Below are 24372 nucleotides of genomic sequence, written 5' to 3'. Positions count from 1 at the left end.
CTGAAAGGAGGGTGAAGCTTTGACTGCATACTACTCAAAGCACATATAAGAGCCAGTGTGGTATAGTGGTTAGAGTATCAGACTAGGACCTGGGAGGCCGGGGTTCAAAACCCTACTCAGCCATGAAGCTCACTGGGTAATCTTGAGCCAGTCACAACCAGTCAGCCTCACCTACCTCATAGGATTCTTGTTGGGCGATTAAATGAGTAGAACCATGTATACTACCTTGGAGAAAAAGGTGAGGCATAAATGCAATAAATAAATAAATTAAAGCACACCCACACACCCAAAGAACCCTGGGAACTGTAGTTTGACACTGCTGGGAATTATAGCTCCATGAGGAGTAGACTACAGTTCCCATCATTCTTTTTTGGGAAGGCTTCAAGTGTATGCAGTCCTTGTTCAGCTGAATGTTCAGTCCTCACCACTATCAGAAATCTAGATCATGCAGAATTCAGCTGAACATGCTTACAATCCCTCTTCCAGACCTTCTCATATGGTGAAAGGAGCAGGACTGGAAATTTTTAGCCTTAACCCAGCAGCTCACGAGGGCTGGATGATACCTGGTTTTCAACATCATGATGTATCACCAGCTAAACATCGCGATACACCGATATATCACAATGTCTGAAGCTTACAATCACAATGTCTGGAGCCATGTAGAGGCATCGGCGGGCTTCATGGTTTTTCCCACATCGTGATTTTTGCCAGCGCAAAATATATCTCCCAGTCCTGCTGCTCAACTGATCTCCATCTAGCTGAGTTGCTGGAACTTATTTGGACAGGGTGGGAGGTGTGTTATGGAAGCAAGGTTGGTGCAGTGCGAATGTGATGGCAGGAGCACTGGATTAGGCCCACTGGCGTATTTGCATCATGCTGACTTCACTGCCACTACGTCCCTCTCCCATCTTCAGCAGTTCAGTTTGACGGAGGCTAGGAGAGCAGTGTAGCCCCACCACAATGTCTGCTGCTGTCCATGCCCTTTCTCTTTGCAAAGGGCTTACAAACACCTGAAGAGGATTTGTGTTTTTGGAATGCCGGGCAGGTAGTGGCTCACCCATATAATAAACACAATGTCTGGGATGTGAGCTGGATCTGCTGTTTCCCAGAGAGCATGACCTTTGGAAGGATAACAAATGGTATACAATGGAGGCTATCGTGGATTGTTTGATGAAAACGTGAACTTTCACCCTCACATGTATTGCTCATCTGATTATCCATGAAGGCCCTACTTTATTTCCCCCAACAGTAGGATATAAATGTTTGAAGTCAACAAATAACAGTCTTGGGGTTCATAAATTTGAGATGGGGTAATGGGTCATAAAGCTGAGCTGTACGTTTGGCCATGGGCTACAAAAGCTATTTTGAAAGATTTACAGTACAGTTGCATATTTACTGTCTTCTGCTATATTTTTCTCCTCTGGAATCACGGAAGGATAATCATAGAGCTGGCAGGGCCCAGTGGATTATCTAATCCAATCCTTGCCTGGTTCCAAGATATGATATCCTAATCCTAAAAAGATTCCTATTAATTTCCCTCATGAAACATTTGAGGGAAGAAATTCTGGAACCTTCCACTGGAGCTTTTTTTTTCTCTCCTCCCCCTACTGGTGAAGTAATATTTGAGGGGGAAGCATACTTACTTGACAGACTAAGGGTGAAATCCAAACTCCCACTACACTGGGGTGGAGGGGATTTGGACTGGGTAGAGGTGTCCCAATCCAACCTCTGCCCACAGGGGAGTAACAGTGTCAACCCGCTGTCACGAATTCCACCTGCTAAATGTGCAAGTGAGCAGCTGGATGTTCTGCTGGTGGGATCCCCTCAGGCAGCTGCTGAGAGACAGCCCCCACAAAAGCTGTCAATTCCCAAATGCCTGTTGGACAAGGAAGTATTCACCTGCTAGTGGAAGAAGGGGGCCAGTCTAAATTTTCTAGGGAGGGAGTTCCAAAAGCTGGAAGCAGCCACTGAAAAGGTTGTGGGATGTGAAACACAAGAGCAGTCAAGTACAACATTCCTAGAGTGAACATGTTTACACATGGGGAGGAATGTTTGTCCAGCCAGCAGGTAAATTTCCTGTTTCCTTCTGGGCTGGGACAGACTTCCTCTGCATGTGACTAGAGGTGGGCATGGCCTCACCTGTGCAGGTAACGACAAAACCACAGGGCAGGGCAGCCATCTCTCTCTTTTTGACTACATGCATCGAAGAAGCAACGTCTGCTTAGCCAAAGATGCTCTCTTGGCTTCCAGCCATGAGAGGACAAGGGACTGTCTCCTTATGAGATAGTTTCCAAGTGTATGTTACTTTTCTAAGATAAGTCTGCCTTCTGGGATCCGATTGTGAACAGAATGTGAGTAAACTCTTTTTATACTTTTATAGAAGACTGTGTCGTGTCTTATCTTTTATGAGGGAATATGGAGAAAATACCAGAACAGTTATTACAGAGGCTTTAGCGAGCCTGAGCAAATGCATCCGCGGTGAGTTTAGAAAGGGGAATGTTACTCTGCTAAATTGTGAACTTGTTAACACAAGTTGGAAAGGCTATAATCAAACAATATATCCTCTCCTGCATCCCTGAACATTCCCACAAAGGTCCTGTATCGTGTCCCCACCAAGCGTCCCTGGGAGGGTGGTGGGACTGAGAGAAGGGCCTCCCTGAAGATCTCAAAACCCAGGCAGGTTTTTATGGTCTTTCAGATAGCTTGGACTTAAACCGTGTAGGGCTTCATAAGGGATAACCAGCACTTTGAATTGTGCCCTGAAACAGACCAGTAGCCAGTGGAGTTGTTCTAGCAAGGGAGCCATATGTTTTTTATAAACAGCCCCGATCAACAATCTCTTCCTCTGCTCATCCTCCACCCATTTTAAAATTCTCTGTGCTGTGCCATGAAGGGGAGATGAAGGCATCGTGGATTAGGCTTGTTGTACTAAATCAAATTTCCCCAGAGGTTGCTATAATTTGTAAATAGCTAACATGAAGTCAAGTTCTGCCAGAAAACATTTGCATTCTTGGGAAGTCCAAACAGCAAAACAGCAACTTGTAAAACCTTTTCTCAGGACTTGATGATCTAAGGGGAGAATGTACTTTCATACAAATAGATAAGATAGTAGAAAATGAACATTTATCATTATTTCCATGTAAATATATTAGCCAGTGGGGTTTTTAAAAAAGCACATTTGTGGCTAGCTGGAATGAAACTAGAAAGCCTTGCTGCACATACCAAGAAACACACATAATCTTAGACTAAGGGGGAAGTATTTTGGATGTTGCCCAGTTTGTGGTCAATTTCTGGTTTATAACAGAATTCAAAGACATTGAATATACTTATGAAGTAGTTGCTTGCCATGCCCACTCTGGAAAAAAATGCTTAATTAAAAGCAAGACACACTCATACAGAAAGAGACAGGTTTTTTGTGTGTACAGTACACACCTGCAGACTCTGGGACCCTGTACATCTAACATAGTCATCTAGTCATCCACTGTGGCCACCTGAGTACATGACAAAACCTTTTCCTACCCTCAATTTTTTGCAATTGCAGTCATACAATTAAAAACACCAACAAGACGCTTATAAAGCTCATCGTTGGCTAGCATTCATGGCTTGTGAAAACCTTGTGCTCAACTGAGCAACGTATATCAGATTAAATGTAAAATTGTCTTAAGAGGATAATCCTATACGTGTCCACTCAGTGGTAAGCCCCTTTGAATTCAATAGGACTTACTCCTAGACAAGTGTTTCTAGGAACTATAAATTTTGTGCCCCATGAAGAAATTGACTGAAGGTCATCTAGCAAGCTTCATGCCTGAGTGGGAATGTGAACATGAGTGTTCCATCTTCCTCCTCCTCTGCCTCAGTGTTGCCCCTGTAGAATTATTATTATTATTATTATTATTATTATTATTATTATTATTATTATTTTCATTTCTACCCTGCCCATCTGGCGGCTTTCAACAGAACATTAAAAACAGAATAAAACTTCAAACAAAAAACTTCCCTAAACAGGGCTGCCTTCAGATGCCTTCTAAAAGTCAGATAGGTGTTTATTTCCTTGACATCTGACAGGAGGGCGTTCCACAGGGCGGCCACCACTACTGAGAAGGTCCTCTGCCTGGTTCCCTGTAATCTCACTTCTCGCAGTGAGGGAACCGACAGAAGGCTTGCTAGAACCCAGCAAGGAAGCAGAAGGGGAGAAAATTAGAATTAATGGGCTCTATCTGTCCTTGACTTTGGCTCTGCCTCCTGTTGTTCTCCCTGCCTTCTGCCCTATCAGTCCCAATGAGCACCAGCCATACTGGCCTCTGAGCCAGAGCAATCATTCCCTGATTGTAACTTGCCAGTGCTGAGTAGGGCCAGACAGATACAACCGCAGGTGGAACAATAGTACCTTTGCATAATCGCTGGCATACCAGCCATGCGAAAGTCAAGAGGCTTCTACTTGTGGGACATTATTGCAGTCAAATCAACAAATCATGTTTTGCCAGATGGGCATATGAAGGAGCTGAGGCTCACAGAGCTTCCCTGTTAAATTTGCTAGAGAGAACTCTGTGAGATCACTTCCGTTGTTTGCCTTGTCAAGATGCTGTACCACTACATCATTCCTGCCAGCTTGGGCAGCCTCTTCTTCTTTTTCACCATGTTTCTAAGCTAACCATGCATGCATATCTGAGCTCTGCAGCTCAGACACCATTTTAATGCTTACATTTTGTACTTTTGTAACTTAGTGGTTATAAACCTACCTTCATTTTGCTGCTGTAGCTGATGCTTCAGTACCTAGATTATGTAAGTAAATACAACTTTTATTTATTCACAAAACTGTGTGTGTGTCTGTGTGTGAGAGGGGGGGGGGGAGAGAGAGAATGTTGTTTATCAGGGGGAGAAAAGGGGTAAAACGGACATAAATCTGACATCAAGAATCACAAAACAGAGAAACCAGTAGGAGAACACTTCAATCTCCCAGGACATTCTATACAAGATCTCAAAGTAGCTGTTTTACTACAAAGGAATTTCAGAAATAGACTGGAAAGAGAAGCTGCTGAATTGCAACTCATTACCAAACTTAAAACCATGGAGAGACCTGGTCTGAACAAAGACATTGGATTCTTATCTCATTATACATGACTTAGCCATTTTTCACCTTCTCACCCCTTGCCTTTTCCTGTAAGACCTATTGCAGTCGTTAAGAGTCGTCAACAGGCTCATCTCAGCTATCTGCCAATCTCCCATTCCCACCACCCTTCTGAGTAATACCCCTCCCCACCTTCTCTCTATATAGAAGGATCTGGCAACTTCTGTTTCAGTGTATCTGAAGAAGTGTGCATGCACACGAAAGCTCATACCAAGAACTAACTTAGTTGGTCTTTAAGGTGCTACTGGAAGGAATTTTTTTATCAAGAAAATCCTGTCTGTCTTAAAGCACCCTGGATTACTGTTTCTAGAAGGTTAAATCAACCTTGTCTTAGCTTCTAAGTTTAAGCTACAAAGGATGGTATTCTGCTGATCTCACTAACATAGTCAAGGAATGACAGTAACTAAACAATATGTCCTCTCCTGGTGCCTAAATCCATTCCTACATCTACGTCCCTCCACATCTCTCCATTCAGGAAAGCAAAAAGCACAATCACAGTTCAAAGTCACAATCCAGCAAGACAAAGGTCCAGAGTAAGGGATATGAGAGGGTGTAGAATGGGAAGACTACCAAGGACAGGATTTTGAATCCTGGGCGGGGGTCACATTCAGTTCATGGTCCTGAGGTTCCCCACCTCTGCCATAGGGATCTAATTGGTGGTTGTGGAAAACAGAGTTGCTGGACTAGATGATCTGATAAAGCAGGGTTCTTCTTATGTTCACAGTTGCTTCCCTATGGCCTGATCCAGTTTTCAAGTTACAGGCTTCTGGTTACTTTTGAAAGAATCAGAATGAAGATAATTCACCTCGACTCCTGTCAGTTTATATGGCAAATATTTATAAATCTGAGACATTGCATTGAAAATACAGATCAGTGGTTTCTTACAAAGAATTTTTATTAATTTCGTTAAACATTGCAAACAGCAAACATACCTATGCCAAATTATTTCAGTTACAAGCTCGTGCGAAGCAAAGCGCGGTTCAGAAGCAAGAAAAGTAACATTATGAGTGCTCTGCTCCCATGCAGTCAGTGATGGAGAATGCAACATTTGATGGACTGTGCAATGGGCATATGGGACAAATGAGAACATGGCGGGTATATAAGAAGGTATCACATTGCAAGCTGCTCAACATCCGCTATTGCTGCTGCCCACACAGTGACCTTGTGTTTCTACTCTCTGTTAAAACACATGGTAGGTGCAATTGCGAAGGCTGTATGCTCCAGCAACTTGGGTGGTGCTGTTCCACATATGCTTTTAGGGCATTTCTTGGGTAACAGCATTTAAACACACACACACACACACGTTTTATAAAAGGGTAACAGCCAAGATTGAAATTGTTCAACATGCGGCATTCATCCATACATCCATACTGGAAGGAGAAAGAAAATTTGCCAAGAAAGAGGAAATGGGCACGCAGCTCGTTTATAGCAAACTGCAACTTTCCCCTCTTAATGAAAAACAAGCCTGCAAAAGTCTCTGTGTGTCCCATTCTTCTGCCAATGAACAATACACTCTTTTTTTCTCTTCTTTTGTGGGATTTACCTCAGGTCACTGTGAAGAAAAACTGCAGGCCTGCTCCAATTTTCAGCTGAGTAAATGGAACCATTCCCTCTGACTTTAATCCATTTTGGATAGATTTCTTGTATAACTGACTTTGTCGTAGCAAAGAGGAGCACCATCCCCAATTTCAGATTACTCTTTCTTCCTTTGCCTGTAAGACCTTCCAAGTTGAGAAGTGTTTTTTTCCATTCTCTCTCTCTACACACATACACACACACCATAACAACAGCAAAAAACCCAAAACTCCTGCAGAATATTTCTTTGAATTATGATAAAAGGAGAAAAGAAATAAAAAGTTTGAGAGGCATTCTAGAGACTCATCACACAGCTGACATTTAAGAAAAATAAATACAGCCAGCAGCTGTTGTGAGTTGAACAAATCATATAACAGCCATTGCCTGAAAATAATTTAACAAAAAATATTCACGTTTCAATGAACCAAGTGGAGCACATTTGTTAAAACTGTCTTGCTTATCTTATTAAAATTTTGCCTTGCTTATCTGGGGAAAATTCAGTAAATGCCCATCTAAATTAAGGGACGCAGGTGGCGCTGTGGGTAAAACCTCAGTGCTTAGGACTTGCCAATCGCATGGTCGGTGGTTCGAATCCCCGCGGCGGGGTGCGCTCCTGCTGCTCGGTCCCAGCGCCTGCCAACCTAGCAGTTCGAAAGCACCCCCGGGTGCAAGTAGATAAATAGGGACCGCTTACTAGCGGGAAGGTAAACGGCGTTTCCGTGTGCTGCTCTGGCTCGCCAGAGCAGCTTCGTCACACTGGCCACGTGACCCGGAAGTGTCTGCGGACAGCGCTGGCTCCCGGCCTCTAGAGTGAGATGAGCGCACAACCCTAGAGTCTGTCAAGACTGGCCCGTACGGGCAGGGGTACCTTTACCTTTACTAAATTAATATAACAGTTTATTTACAAAAAAAAATATGCAGGCAGTAAGTGAATGGCTGTGCAGCTTGAAGCCCCACCACAGAAATAGAAAATATCAAGATGCTTAGTGGTTATAAGTTGCACAGGCTACTCAAACCCATCAGCTTAAGCACCTAGGGGATAGCTCAGTTGTAAATGACTGCAGTTTGGACTAACACAAAGATTCAGAGACAGTGAAATTGGGGAAATAAGAGGGGCAGAGATGGATATGAGAAGTGAAACTCCAATAATTACCTGTGTTAAGGAAGGGAGGGCAAATAGAAATGTTTTCCTTGGTCTCACCATGACCTGCAGATCCATGGTCATAGCTGGGTCCAGGTTGCTGAGTGGTGGATCTAAAACAGTGCCCTGGTATGGAGGGGTTACCAGCCTTGGACAAGCTTCCATAGGGCATCCATGAGCAAAAGTCTGGTTCCACCCTGTGCTCCTTGGAACTCCCTCAATGGCTGAAAAATAGAAAAGGCTTTCCTTCTTGACTGGACAGAAGAGAGATTAAATGTTGTTTAATTCACGTTCAGCATCATTACAGACATATCAGGACAAGTTTTCCCCTCACATAGTGGCAGGGAGATAGTGGCCAATCGGAATTCACACTCATGGGGGCAAGTGGAGGACATGGAAATTTAGGCTTCATCCAATTACTAGGGGGTTGAGCTTGGTGGAGACTGCCTTCGGTACTACCTCGAGTCAATTACATTTTGTAAATTGTCTGGAGGTTTCAGTACAATCAAGCTATATATAGATTTTGTTGAATAAATAAATAAAGTGCTAAATAAATGTGTCTGCTTTCATCAGATATGGTGGAAGTTCCAGACTCCTCAAGCTTGTGCTTTCATGATCCATTATGCATAGTGGTAGGGAGAGCTACTATGGGATGTATATTGGGTGGGGTTCCCCTGGAAGGGGTGGGTACTTACCTCGGGCTACTGCTGTGTCCTCTGATTCCTTGCAATGATGTTGTGTTCATTGCTCAGAGCAATGCTACCACTCAAAATATTTATAGGCCGTCCTTCATCAACAAGGGATCCCAGGGCAGCGGAACAGTTTTTTAAACGCCAGAATTAAATACAGCGAGAACAACCAGTACAGCTAAGAACAACAACAGATAATCAGGTATCAGAACAAAGATGCTGTTTGATTTAGCAGGGTTCTTCTTATGTTTCTGGAGGACTCTAATGGCAGATCAAAACCTGTCACTTTCCTCATAGTCTCAAGACTCGTATTTCAGAAAGTTCTAACAAACAGGAAGATAAATGTGGTTGCTTTACTCGTGAGGCCAAATTGAAACCAGCACTTTGGGGTGGCTTTCCCTTGGTGTTCCTGTTGGGATATTCTAGAAAGAACTTGAGAATTGGTCTTGAACAGGTTGCTAGGCAACAGAAAAATCTACCCAGCAACAGGTGCCTTTATTAAGGGCATGCGATCAATAAGGGTCAGAGTAAAGTGTCAGTGTGTAAATGAGCATGAGTCAGTATTGGGTCTCTGGTTGGATGGTTGGAAGAAGAAAAGATCATGCTATGGTATTTGTTTTTGGCCAGTGGAACTTTTTGTAAATAATAAAGAAGCTCAATGAAAAGGAAACTCTGCTGCAAGTCAATTAAAAGAAGAAAACCCAAGAGTAGATGCTGCACACACATCAACAGTTCCAATACACCCTAGATGAGGAATCAAAATGAACCCTGCGGTACAGTCTCCTAGCCTTTTAGCTGTTTCAAGAGTATGGGGAAAGACACTGGTTCAGTAGTAGAGCAGACAGAAGGTCCCAGATTGAACCTCCAAGCAATTACAGGGCCTGAAATCCTGGACAGCCATTGCCAGTCCGTGTAGACAGTACTGAGCTACATGGAGCAATGGTCTGACTCTGTGTAAAGCTCTTATTTTATTTTTATCTGTTCCCAATCAGTCCAGCTTCCATTCCACTCTCTAAACTGTATTTCTATAGCACGCCAGTTGTTTGGTTTGGTTTTAGTTAAGAAGGAGGAGGAAGGAAAACAAGGGATGGTGTGATAGAAGTTCATCAAACTCACCAGCTTTCATTTAAGCCAGGCATGATGTGGAGAAATACAGAAACAGTTTAAATAACTAAGTTTGCATTTGCCTCTCACTTCATTAGGAACTGGGATCATCCAATGAAGCTGAGGGGTGGAAGGTTCAAAACAGACAAAACGATGTGTCCTTATTTACACAGCTCATCACTCACCTCTAAAATTTCCTGCTATAAGATGTGGTGATGGCCATATAACTTGGAGGTGTTTTTTTTTTAAGGAATTAGACAAATTTATAGAGGATAACGCTCTCCATAGCAATTAGTCTTGATGATGGATGTATGCCACCTCTAGGATCGGAAACATTGCTGGGGGAAATCAGCAGGAGAGGACTATTCTGCTTGTAGGCTTCCCAAGCCATCCCACTGGCCACTCTAGAAAACAGGGTGCTGGACTGGACAGGGCTTTGGTCAAACCTTCTATTCTTAGGTCATTGTTTTGCATCTCTATGGGTTTTGCAGATGGCCACATACATTATGCAGATCCAGATTCTGAAACAAAAATGCAATTAAACATCTGTTAGGAATTTCCTAATCCTATTGGATACAAATTTGGGACTGGGGAAGCGGTCGGTGGCTGCTTTCTCTTGAATTCTGCTCTATGTAGCCTTGAAAATTGGGGGGGGAGCAGTGAGTTAAAACACACCCAATTTTGGCTTCATGTGCTGTTTCACTGAGCTGAAACAACAAAGAGCAACTATAAAATAGGCTGATGTATACCGATAGAGTAAGCGCCATTGCTTCATAATGTTAGTTAGCTGGCTAGATTGAGAGAGAGAGAGAGAGAGAGAGAGAGAGAGAAGTATGCCGACAAACAAAAAGTTGCTGCTATTCATGGTTCAACTCAACCCAACATGCTCTCTTCCAACATAGAATCATAGAATTGCAGAGTTGATGGAATATGCAGAGATGGCGAAATTTGAAATTTAACAGCAAGATCAAAAGAGAAGGACAGCAAAGACTTTACAAAAGATTGGAATGTATTTATTTTATATATACAGAAATATTGTAAAGAACAAGACTCACTAGCAGGTTTTGAGTAAACCTTTACAATTAACAAAATAGAATATGGTAGATGTTGAAAAATGATGTGGAAATAAGTAAGTAGAATATGGGATTTAAATGGTTTGATATAAAAGATTTTGGAAGAAAATAGAGTTTTTACGTAAAGAAGAATGATATTAAGATTAGATTAGAATATGCAGAATGAGAGAATATTAGAAAGAACCGGAAGGGGGGAGTTGAGGGAAGTCTATGGGTGGTTGGAAAGGGGGTGTATGCTTACTTTCTTATGTGATTTATGTTTATGGATTATGCTGATTAAATTGTAAAATTCAATTTAAAAAAGCTTTTTTAAAAAAAAAGAATTGCAGAATTGGAAGGGACCATGAGGATCATCTATAATAATAATAACAATAACAATAATAATATTAATAATAATTTTATTTATACTCCGCCCTCCCCAGCCAAGACCGGGCTCAGGGCGGCTAACACCAGATATAAAACAACTGACTGAAATACAACTTAAAAACAAGATTAAAATACAACATTAAAATGCAGCCTCAATTCGGCAGAAACTCAAAAACTTTTTGGGGGATGAAAATGTCAAGTCTTCACCAAGGCTAACTATCCAGACTGGCCCTATGTGGGCCAGAAAAAAGCCAGGGAAGTCCCCAAGTAGGAGTTCCATCATAGAAGGAAAAAGGAAAAAAGAAAGACCCCTGCAGTGCAGGAATCTTTTGCCGAAGATGGGGCTCAAACCCACGACCCTGAGATGAAGAGTCTCATGCTGTACAGGCTGAGCTATCCTTCCAAGATAGTCTGTTCTCCCTCCCTTCCTCCCACCCAGTTTTCCTTCCTTCCCTCTCAGCCAGCAGTCCATGCCCTCTCATTATGCTCAGTCCTCATCGGGCTGTTTCTTGTGTCCCTCCCTTTTGAGGTCCCCCCCCTGTGAATATTTCTTTGTACTTCTGCAAGCATCAGGGGTCCCCCAAGTCCACTGGCACCTCCTTCTTGGGCTGTTGGGTGGTTTTATTTATGCTACATAGGCACTCACAGCTGAACATTGGGAATAGAGTGGACAAGTGGGAACTGCAACACATTTCAGTGTGGATTGTTCCTTTTCAGGGTTACATCCAGGCATGCCCACTTCAATGATACTCCACTGCTTTCCCCCTTACCTGATTTTCTGCATTTTCCACTCCGTTTTTTTAAGGGGTTGCCCCCTGCCCCAGGCTATTTTTACAGTGGTGTTTGCGTTTTTTTGTAGTTCTGTAAATGTTTGGGTTCTCGGAGCTACTGATACCTCGCTCTTGCTTGTGGATGGCACTGTTTTGTGATTTGGGCACTACATAACAACCAGCACTCAGAGAACGCGTTCACAATTCCTGTATTCGTGTATGTGCACACACATATACATACACATATAGATGCATTGCCATAGGCACAAAATTCAGTGGATTTGTTGCGTTCGTACGCCTTGAAAATGGATAGTCCATAAATTGGTTCAACATGAAGCATTTTCCAATTTGCAATGGCCCATACTGGGTGGTCCCCACCAGCATCTCGTGATGCAGAGGCAGGCAAATGTGTTTGTAAAAGAAAGACCCAGGAAGGAAGGCATTTTTCACTATAACCTTGTACATGATTTGTAATCAATGACATTTTCCTTCCAGCAAGAGCAGCAGATCCAAATTCTGAAACGGCTTTAACTGGTTAAGGGGGGGAAACAAAGAGTTCTTAATTTTTGAAGGAGAACCCTTCAAGGCGAGCCTCTGTGCTCTTGCTAAGGAAAGCCAGCCTTTTTTCTATGGTTCCGCATTTGAAATGAAGCTGAAAACTGCACTTCATAACTGATACCGAGGTGATACTCTGCACTATTTGCTATCTATCTTCTGTGGCCATAGGTTTGGTTCACATAAGATTCTTCATCATTTAGGAGCATAGGAAACAGTCTTATACTGAAGCCAAACCATTGGTCCATGTAGCTCATTATCTACTATGATGGACAGTGGCTCTCCGGGAATTCAGGCACAGGGGGTGTCTCTCCTCCACCCCCTGGAGATAATTAATAATAATAATAATAATAATAATAATAATAATAATAATAATAATTTATTTATATCCCACACATCTGGCTGGGCTTCCCCAGCCACTCTGGGCGGCTTCCAGAAAAATATTAAAATACTGTAATACATCAAACATTAAAAGCTTCCCTAAACAGGGCTGCCTTCAGATGTCTTCTAAAAGTCTGGTAGTTGTTGTTCTCTTTGACATCTGATGGGAGGGCCTTCCACAGGAAGGGTGCCACTACCGAGAAGGCCCTCTGCCTGGTTACCTGTAACTTGGCTTCTCGCAGTGAGGGAACTGCCAAAAGGCCCTCGGTGCTGGACCTCAGTGTCTGGGTAGAATGATGGGGGTGGAGACGCTCCTTCAGATATACTGGACTGAGGCCGTTTAGGGCTTTAAAGGTCAGCACCAACACTGAATAGTGCTCGGAAACGTCGGGAATTGAACCTGGTACCTTCTGCATGCCAAAGGGATGCACTGTCACTGAACTACGACTCATCCTATGATACTTAAGTTTGGCTGAAAAAGCAAATAATGTCTTGGAGGTGGGAACAGGCCATTGTTACAGGCATCATATCACAGGTAGAACTTCCATATCTGCTCTATTTGGGGGTCCAGGCTCACATCATTGTAATTCACTTGATGCAATGCAGCAAGACAACACACATTCACTCTGCTCCCTGCATTGACCCAGCCCAGTGCTATCAGACCCTCCAAGTGTCCCTATTTTCCAGGGACAGCCCCAAATTTACAGAAGCCACCCCAGTTTTTTATTTGATCCTGGAATGTCCTGCTTTTCCTGAGGACGTCCCTATTTTCACTGGAGAAATGTTGGAGGGTATGGAGTTATGTGGGCCCCGAGCCAAGGAGACTATACAACCTTTAGAAGACATCTGAAGGCAACCCTGTATAGGGAAGTTTTTAAATGTTTAATGTTTTATTATGTTTTTATATGTGTTGGAAACCACCCAGAGTGGCTGGGGCAACCCAGTAAGTTGGGCAAGGTATAAAAAATAAAATTATTATTATGGAATTGGACATCCTTGTTTTCATTGGAGAAATGTTGGTGGGTATGTTCGTTGAGGACATGTCTGCAGTGCAGTAGCCTGCTAAGCACATTTAAGCTGGAATTCAGAGCTTTCATGGTTCCAGCTCACAGGGACATCGTCCATATCTTCAGAAACTACCTACCCACAGCCATGAACCCAATGCAAGGAGAGCAATGGGGAGAGGCTTCTGCTGGGCAAAAGTCATGCACAGAGCAACTATGCACATCCCCGCACACTCCAGACTCATCTCTCTGAAATCCTCGCTGTTTCTACTGTGCAAGACAAGCAGCAGTATAACTAAAGGTGCCTGGCTGGTGGGCTGCATCAGCCTGCGGTAGGCTGTAGGAGAACTCCACTGCCGGTCTACATTTTGACAAAGCATAAGGCAATCCATTGTTAGCAGTTGGCAAATGAAGTATCAAATGCAGGCAAGACTAGTACATTTTAGAGCCCTTGTTTCATGCACCATGGGCGGTATACGTATCGAATGCCGTAAAAGCCCGAGGGCCTGTAGCAATTGATCCAAAGTTCTGTCTTTGCCCAGTTTTCCATTTCCATTTTCCGCTCACATTTTCCTTCATTCCAGCTTTTATTGCTAGTAAATCTTCAGGAGCAGGGGTCAATATGCACATCAGCATTTCAGATGCTTATTTTCTCTGTGTGTGTGTGTGTGTGTAATCCTGTGTTTGGTTTTGTCGTATTTCCTTCTCCAGCCATCTGGTTCCATCTTTTGCTTTATAGTTTCATTGTATTCTCTAATTTCCCTATTTATTGTATTCTTTCCATTAACACTAGCTAGCTTGCAGACTGTGGCTGCTTCAAGGTACTAACTGGCCAGTTCTTTCTAGCACTTCTCATTCATAGCTCACTCCCTTACAGCTTACTCTTTAGAAGGCAGGAAACATTGGAAAATGTCATTCTGTGATCAAACATAATAGGGAAGTAAACATATCTAGCAGCTGGATGAGAGAATCTGAACTTGTTATGCAAAAAGAGCAATGCAAAGTGACATGGGTGGCAGAATCGAAACTGTTTATTAGGGCACATGATGGTTAGGAGTGTGCAAGAAAAGCAGAGAAATAATCCGAACTTTGGAGTGAATGTTAGGGTCTCTCCAAATATCATTTTCGTAGGTGATCATCTAAGATTTTTTAAGGGAACATATAAAAATGTAAAATGCAAATTTTGCAAGCAAGTGTGTCAAACACATGCATGCATAAGGGAGATAAGGTCCCACCCATCATCCATTTAAAAAGGGCTTTTTTTAGCTGAAACTTGCTGGAACTCAGTTCCAGCACCTCTCAAGGTGGGAACCACTGCGATTATAAGAGAAGAAAGGAGGCATTTATGAGAGTTCTAGCACCTCTTTTTCTAAATAGCACTTCATTTAAAGCATTCTTATACCATGGCTCTTCCCCCCCACACACACACACACACAAAAACCCCTTGCAGAGCTATAGTTCCCAGCACCCTTAATAAACTACAGTTCCCAGGATTCCTTGGGGGAAACCATGACTATTAAAATGGTACAATACTGCTTTGAAAGTATGTTGTGGATGTGACCTAAGAGAGGCTACGACTTCCTGGCAAGTGTGCACTTCTGCACAGTGTTGGCCCAGGACATTTTGCTGCCTGAGGCAAAGGAGAAGATGGAGCAGCTCCTCATTCTACATACAGCAGCTCACTGGACCAGAAGTTGAATCTAACTTTAACATCACAGGATAGCATATTCCACTGCACTTGGGGCAGCTGGCTTGCTTTAGGGTGTGCCAGACAAACCACACTGCACACACAGCTCTGTTTGCTCCATGCCCCTCAGCATCATCTGCCACCTGAGGCAGCCACCTCACTCTACCTAATGGTAGGGCCAGCCCTGATTCCATGACAAAACCAGGTTCATCCTATGCAATGAGTGAACTGGCCCTTAGACTATGGTGCATTAGTTATTTTAATGACTATTTATGAACTGTTTTTGCAGTCCTGTTAGGATGGCTATGGTATTTAATTTCTTGTTTAATATTAGACTCTCCTGACCACCATCATCCTATGCACATACAACTGAATAAAACTTCTAGGGTTCCTACTCTGCACTACCAGCCAATCCTTGGCTTTACTCCTGACTTGTTGCTGTTTCATTCCGGCTTCATCTTAACTTCAACTACTTGGCTCTGGGAAGCTAAATTCTGACTGTGCATTTCTTGGCTTCTTGCTGCCAAAAACCACGAGCCGACAGAGTTCCAGCTGAAAAGGCAAAGCCATGTGGGCACAGACAAGAACTCTTCTTTTCAAAGACAGCAGTGGGGAAAGTAATTGAACCCCAAAATCTAGTCTCTTTGATCACCGCCCATATATATATATATTTTGCACTTCACTTCCCATAACTGAAACCCATCAGTTCATCTGCTGCTTCCAGTTAACACCCACTCCATTCCAACATCTCACATGATTCCCTGTATATATGGTGCAATACAAAAAAAAAAGAAAGAAATCCTACTGTGTTGGAGAGGCATACGCAGTTAAAAGGCTTAGCTCATGATCTCTAGTGATGTAAGATGTGTAAACGGAAATTGTTTTTTTTTTTTGGGGGGGAAGCCTTCTTCCTAAAATGTATAAATGTCAAGCACATGAACTTTTGACACACACACACACACACCCTGCAAAAGGCCATTGTAAATCACAGGAGCAAAACTTCCAGTAAATGCCTGCAATTAGCCTAGTTTCCACTGTTTGCCTAACGCAATCTGACGTCTAAGCATTCCATCCCTTGGTTACTGGATGTGACCTTTCTTCTTCATGCTATTTGTGTCGGGAAAGGGAAAGTAATTGTGTATATGTCTACATATCTTCAGATTTAAAATATCTTGAGGTGATCCATCATCAATACCTACCTAACCTGAGGCTATGACTGGCTTAGTACAATACCCAGCCGTGGGAGGGCTTAGCCAGGCAGACTGGAAGGAATTAGCCAATTACTAAGTTGCATATTTTGCCATAAACCTGGAAGCATGGATTCTAAATGTATTCCAAAACTATTCCCTGACAGCTTTTCTAAAATGACCAGCTTCCAAGGTTACTCTTAATCATGCTGAATCTCGCCCTCCCTCTCTTTTGCTGAAAGCGAGTCCTTAGGATTAAATTTATTAACACACTACAGAAGTTTAATTTCTTAACATAAATTGGAATGATCAGAATTGCTTGTTACTGCAAGAAGTAAGATGCTAACACCAGTGTTGCTGTATTCATCTCTATAGTAAAACTGTCTTTACTAGATTTTTTGATTTTTTTTTTAAAAAAAACAGCAATCTGGATTCACTTGAAATATGTCACAAACCACTTCTATGATAATCAACACTAATTAGGACTAACTCAGAGACATATTTTTTCACTGCCCGTGGAAGGAAGGTCCACCCAAAATGACCAAAAACATGCCTACTGTGGGTTTCAAAAAGTTTTGGAAATGAGCCAATGCTACATTATAACCCATGGGTAGGCAAACTAAGACCCGGAGGCCGGAGCTGGCCCAATTGCCTTCTAAATCCGGCCCATGGACGGTCCAGGAATCAGCATGTTTTTACATGAGTAGAATGTGTCCTTTTATTTAAAATGCATCTCAGAGTTATTTGTGGGGCCTGCCTGGTGTTTTTACATGAGTAGAGTGTGTCCTTTTATTTAAAATGCACCTCTGAGTTATTTGTGGGGCATAGGAATTTGTTCATTTTTTTTCTTCAAAATATAGTCCGTCCCCTCACAAGTTCTGAGGTACAGTGGACAGGCCCCCTGCTGAAAAAGTTTGCTGACCCCTGTAACCATATGCCTCATTATGAGTCGGAGACTGACCAATGCAGTTCCACACAGTTTCAGAGACTTCTCAGTACCCTTCTTGCCTATTTGACCACCATAGAATAGTCATGACATGCTGTCTAGTTACAGTAATGTCCCTTTGGTCATTTTGGGAGTGACCATAATTGTTGGCTGGAATAGTTTCAGCACCTAACGCGACCTTGCAGGTCTATAAAGAGCAATGAGGTGGGCTCCCAAATGGAGGCCCATCACTGCCCAGGAAAGAGCTCAGGACTCTAGACCAAGCAATATTCAGTATCCATGTCGCAAAGTGCTTTTGTTAGGTATGACCCCCTGTTAACAGGAAAGCCCAGTGCAAAACCTAGACAAGACTGTATTTCTTTATTTTTCTAATAGAGAAATCTATGAATGTAGTTTCATTAGGTCACTAGATGCCAAGGAATAAGAGATGATAGGCATTACTGAGTTAAAATCTCAGATCACTGACCTTGCAAACCCCAAAGGCCAAACCTGCAAAGCAAGTATGCATGAAGCATACACACAAATCCCATTTCTTGAAAAGGGATTTGACTACATACCTCTTGCCCACTGTTAGGAGAACTTCTTCTCAGAATCTTAAACATTTCTACCCCCTTCCAAGAGACCAAAAGGAAGAAGAAGAAGCCTATCTCCTCTGCCACAGCACAAAATCTTGGTACTTCAGCTTTACTGTGTTTACAAGTGAATACAACCGTCCCTCCCCTTTTAAAAATTCCAGAGTCGGAGCCTATGTGTTTTTAGAGCAGCATCGAGACTTTGCATCAAGTTTTATTGCTGTGCCTCTTTGAGATTGTGCAGAGAGTAGTGTGTAAACGGAGTTCCAAGAACCATCCTGTTAAATGGGAGGCTGAATAAATGGTGAATGCAATATTTCAACTGCCCAAGCATCAGCTTGACATCATTACCTGATTAGAAAATTTAAACTGATGTGGAGCTGAACTGAATTGAACGTAAGATTGGAAAAATGAGAAACTGAAATTGGCCCGTTCGCCCCTTCCGTGCCTCCAGTAGCAATAACCGATGCCACTTTAAAGCCTCCAAGATTGAAAAATGTAAAGTAAACTGATGTAGCAGAATGTTATAGGAACTTACTTGGCTTACTTGTGCCCATCTCTTTTACCTGTCTTATTCTACTGAGCAACTCTAGAACAGATTTCAAGCCATTGCTGAATGATCAATGGCTGTGACTGTGGCAATCACACACAGGACCCCCGGACGTTTGACGGTCTATTGACCCTGTGCCGCCACTGTGATTGCTTTTTCCGCTGCCACCACCACGTATCTCATGGGGACACACGGAGTCCAGTCAGTTGTTAACATAAACAAATAATCAAGTTTATTTTTAAATGCAGGAACAAGCTTATGGTTTCAGTTAATTTTTCCCTTGTCAGTTTCTTATTCTTAGTTCCTAACAACTCCAAACTGATTATTCCAACTATCTATCTGACTCCACCTAACAATTCCTCTCACTCTCTCACAATACAACTCTACCAACCCACACCTAAACCTCCCTCTTCCTTCTTCAACTCCCAAACTTCAACCCCCAACTCCCAAACCTCAACTTCAACTCCCAAACCTCAACTCAACTGACTTTCAAAACCTCCCACTCTAACTTTTATTCCCCTCTTGCATTCTCACTGGCCAATCACATCACGCCTATTTTAACCCTTTCCTAGGAGGCAAACACCACAGTGACTTATGACTATCTTTCTCTGTTCTTTCCCCTTAGTTGTAAACATCTCCATTTCTTCCCTGACTTTTCTTCTTGGTCCTTTTGCTTTCAAGTGCAACTATTTGGCCAAGTTTGCAGCAGATTACGTGCGCAGCTACAGTTTTGCTCATGGCAGCTGCATATAAATAGTTCTTCTCCTCGCTGGCGAAAAACAATGACAGGACTGGTATGCCGCAAGCTATAATTTGCTACTTTCTGGAAATCGTGGGACACTTGTTAATTACAAGATGATGCTCAGGCAGGCAAACACTTCAGCCAAATTTAATCCCAGCGTAGTTCAGTTTGGTTGTATTATTATTGGCGAAAACTCTGATAGAAGGTGTAGATGAGTGCAGAATTATAAGAGACGGCCAAGTACTCACTCTTTGTATATATGATGCAAGAAGAACCATCAACCTAGTGACATTTGAAGCAAAGGTCCATGCAATATAAATGCTATAGGCAGGACGGGAGGTTGTGTGTTCTCCTTCCTTGGAGGTTTTTAAGCAGAGGTTGGATGGCCATCTGCCATGGATGCTTCAGCTGAGATTCCTGCATTGTGGGGTGTTGGACTAGATGACACTTGGGGTCCCTTCCAACTCTACAGTGCTGTGATTCTATGACTGGACCAAAGGCATTATGCTATCTCAAGATGCTGCAAAACACAACCTGAGATGCACACCCCAAGATTACTTGCAACTTTGGGGTCATATTGGAGTATAAATGCATGTCCTTCTGGTAATTTCTTCAACTTGGGGCATTAGCACTTCCCTTGATGGGCACTGGCATTCAGGGGGTTGGATTCAAAGGTGCGTTTTAGGCATTTTCATTCACTGAAGAGCTGTGTTACACCTCATGATACAACTTATCTACATTTACCTTTTGTCCCATTCTTTCCAGCTGCAGGTTCGCATTTAACAGCTCAACCAGAGCAAACGTCCAGTTGGGTTTTCTGCAGGTTGCCATTTGTGTTGATCAAGCTGTAAAAGTATGGGTTTACAGGACGAAAGCTCTGGAGCAAAAAAAACCCCAAAAACCAGGCAGAGGTTTAATACAGCGCTTTAAAAAGTGGGTCATGCCTGGGGGAAGCAGAGGAAAGGTAAGGGTGAATAAGCCCAAAGTAAAGCTAACTCCTAACGTGGTCTTCTGCTTGTGGAAGCAGAAGCACAAAAACTGTTCTGTGGATCCAGCCCAGAGTCTTGGCCTTCAAGGAACTGTGTGGATTGACATGGGCGATGGGCAGAAGTAGCCTCCAATATCCTTTTCCTCTAGAGGCCTTTCTACTAAGGTCCAGATTTTCTGGCTGAAAACAGAACATTTGAATTGAATGCATTCAAGACTTTGGGCACAATCCACCAGGAAGTATTTCTACATCGACCCAAAGAACATTTCTGTGCTCTTGAACTGCTTCTATCCATTTTTTCAATGGAGTTTGTCAAATGGAGCTTTTCCATCATGGATTGTGACCTTTATAGTTTTGTGCACATAGGCGTTGAGCAGTTCAGCTGCTACTCTCTAGCCCTGCTTTTGGGCTTCCCAGAAGAGACACCTGGTTCACCACTGTGAGAGCAGAATGCTGGACTAGAAGGTCCTTTGGCCTGATCCAGAAAGGCCCATCTTACGTTCCTTTCGTGCCCTGTAAATTTCAATTAAAAAGTGAAGGATTCATGTAGAATGCATCCTCCATCTAAGTATGAAAGGATCTGTACTAATCTACTAGGCCATTGCCCTCGCCTCTTAGAAAACATTAGCTGGACCACAAACAACCTGATCACCACCGGCTCTTCACTCTGAAAAGGAGCTACTTCATCTTGTCATGGATTAGCACACAGAGGCTTGCGCTTTTTCCTGCGACCGCAGGGGGAAATGAGGGGCAGGCAAGCATCTCTAGCTTTCCCTGAATGTTGGACCACCCAGTTGGAGGAAGGGTTTGGGATTCCAGACATTCAGAAAGGGGGCGTTGCCAGGGTTGAGCCAAAAGCAGCTGTCGAGTCAGAGCCAGGAGATGCATCAAAGGTTGAAGCCAACGGGGGCCAAGCCAGGGAACAAGGCATATGCAGGAAAGACAGCCATTGTCTTTGCAAAACCCCAGTCTAAACAGCAACCCTTTATAGCCCTTTCTGCTGGAGGTGAAAACAAGGTTCTTAATTTGTGCCAATGGATGAGAGGGTGGTGACCGAACAAGATCCAAGAGGTTGGAATCTGTTTGGAAATATTTATTTGAAATACATCAGCAGAAGATCAGGGAATGCATTTCAGCTTAGGGGAGATTTGAGAATACTACCAAAGAGAAATCAACAGCATATGCAAATCTTGGGGAAGGAAGAAATAAGGAACAATATCTGCAAATAATGATTATGTGAAAAACAAAATTGAGTATGAATATGGAACTCTATTCAGAAGAACTATGTGCAGCTTAACTTTTACAGTTATTATGGGATGCAAAACTAATAACATTTTAACTATTATGCAACTCTACTTTTATTGCCCCCTAAAACTTCCACCAGTCCAAACTAGTTAAAAGCTGTGCTATATTCCAGCCTTATAGTAAGTTATCTTAAATATTAAGAAAAGGGTAAAGAAATAATACGATTGCTACCAATCCGAGCAGAAATTTTTAAAATAAAAGTTTCTGTGGATTCAGCAAGGAGCTGAGGGGTGAACTTTTGCATGGGATCCAGAGGAATCAAGATGAAGGGGAGAAAGGTTGGAAAAATAAAATGCTGAAGTGTAAACCTTACCTGGGAACAAGCAAATATCAAAATCTGTTCAAAGTTGTTTATTGATCAAAGCCTCAGTCCCAAAGGACTGGCTTAAAGGAGAATGGCTATGAAAGCAGCCCCAGAACTGAAGAAGGGACATGTTCTAAGCAAAAAATAATAATCTTCTATTAAAGAGAAAACAAATGAATCCAAACGGATCAGAACAAGCAAAAATCCATTAGAAAAACATGAAGCTAAGGGGGGAGGGGGAGAGATCAGTTCTAACATTGAGTTCAATCTCTTTTTTAATCGCAGTGACATCCCAAATTTTCTTAATTTTCTTGTTCTCTCACTAAAAATTCAGTTCTGTATTGTTAAATGACAGGTTTCGGGACAAACACTCCAGAAACACTTGCTTTTTTAGGGGTTGACATGATCCCAAGCCTTATTGGGGTAAAGAGAGACTCATGAAGGTCACCCAGCTCTGCTAGTGTCATGGAGTAACACATCTCGAACATTCTTCACACAAGTGCATTGTCTTAGCTGGGCTAAAGCCTTGTCAACATTTCCAATTCTCACATATTTCTGCTCACAAAACAGGCATTCAGGCCTCCTTCAGTCATGAGCCAGAGTTTATTGGCTTCTAAGGGGATAACCTTCACCATGCATGCATATTTGCCTCAGGAAATGAAGTTAGTAGCAAAATGCAGCCAGCAGTTCGGCTTGGTGGGCAGAGTAACTCCACTGCCTGGGTAGAGGTGCTTCATACAATAGCCCTGGTGAATCACCATTGAGGACAACTATGCCCAAGGTTATGAGGTCCTAGCCTTGGGTACTCCTGACAAATGGCTTCCATGTGGTCACTCAATGCAAGCGAAACACTGTAAGTCTTGGAGTCTTGATAAACTGAAGGTTCACGTACAAATGTTTTAAATAAAAAGAATAAACAAATGAACTGGCTCTTTGATTTACTGCAAATCAAGCTGCATTTCTGTTTTATGTCCTTTCTGGTTAAGTACTGACTTTTCAAGGCACTGATCATCCATGTCTTGGGAACATAGGAAGCTGCCTTATATTGAGTCAGACCATTGGTCCATGTTGCTCACTGTTGTCCACACTGACTGGTAAAAAAGCTATTGAGGATTTCGGGCAAGGGTTTCTCCCAGCTCCACCTGGATATGCTGAGAATTGAACCTTGAACCTTCTGCATCAAAGGCTGATGGTCTACAACAGAGCTATGGCTTTCATGACCAAAGCTGGCATTTAGTATCCAAATTTTACTTGCCACTCCACCATCCTTATTATCCTATATGTGCTATCCACACAAAGTCACTGAAGTAGGGTTTTTTTTAAAAAAAAAAACCCACTTTGCATTAGTAGGTGTCCAGTCATATATCTAAAGCTATACATTTCTGTGAAATAGGAGCGAATCCCTGGGAAGCCAGCAAAAGTCAGAGTAGTTGCTTGCCATGAGCTAAATTGGGATTGAGCCGTCTATGTCTGACTCTGGACCCCATGACATTAATTTGTTCCACTGGCTTGATTCTGCAAAGGCTGATGAGTTCCCCATGTTGTACAAAGTAGTTTACCATCTTCCAAAGTGTTAAAATTGTTTATAGAACACATCTGCTGCCCTGTATCATGTAATCACTGAGCATTGTGTTTATAAACCGCTACACATAGAACAGGTTATAAAACTTCTCAAAACTCAGAAGAGCATGAAATTTATAATAAAAAAGCCATCTTTTTCGCCACATGTTAGGTGCCCTTTCCCTCCCCCACTGCCGGTGCCTATATATAATTACGTCAAAGTCCATCACCTACCAGTGGCGAAAATTTCCCCAAACTCTTAGTTCTCAAAAGCCATGAAAATCCCAAATGCAACTTGGCAAAGGAAGTAAGAGGCCTGGGTGGGGTGTTGGTTCTTAAACAATCAGGCCCATGAGAGAGACACATGTTATCGTTAAGATCCATGTGGCACATCTCCTGAGGAAGTTCCTTTGAAATTAGCGGACGTTGACTCAAGAACATCTCAGCATGGCTCATGACAATAGCTGGAAAGGTACGTGTGGGTGGGAAGGTTTTGGCTCGCAAAGCCAAGCATTTGATTTAATCCACTCGGCGCTCTCCAAGCCCATCATAAGACAGCTAGCCCTCACACACTGCAGAGCATCCTTTCCAACTGCTACCTCCTATTGGCACCCCCTTCCATGACCTCTCTGCGGTCTGTTCACCACCTGTTCCCCTCTGCGCCAAGCACTCTGTGGAAATAACATCTTTCCATGTCCTTGGAATGAGAGGCATCCTCTGGCACACAGTCTGGCCATCATTCTAA

At 42.7% G+C, this 24372-nt stretch overlaps 1 protein-coding gene and 1 long non-coding RNA gene across 2 annotated transcripts in view; one reads left to right on the top strand and one right to left on the bottom strand.

Annotated features, from left to right (window-relative positions):
* Positions 1 to 24372, top strand: part of LOC309542913 (uncharacterized protein C5orf34 homolog) — a 427157-nt gene that overhangs the window by 194988 nt on the left and 207797 nt on the right. The gene's annotated exons all lie outside the window — the stretch shown is intronic.
* LOC309514547 lies at positions 18935 to 19278 on the bottom strand. Its single transcript, XR_014212054.1, has 2 exons — positions 19193 to 19278; positions 18935 to 19158 (listed from the first exon to the last, which is right to left on the bottom strand). It is a non-coding gene; the product is annotated as an uncharacterized lncRNA (long non-coding RNA).

This window comes from Podarcis vaucheri (assembly GCF_965113315.1).
Source record: "Podarcis vaucheri genome assembly, chromosome: 11".
NCBI lineage: Eukaryota > Metazoa > Chordata > Lepidosauria > Squamata > Lacertidae > Podarcis > Podarcis vaucheri.
The sequence above is the reverse complement of the archived record's forward strand: the minus strand, read 5'-3'. Positions and strand labels throughout refer to the sequence as shown.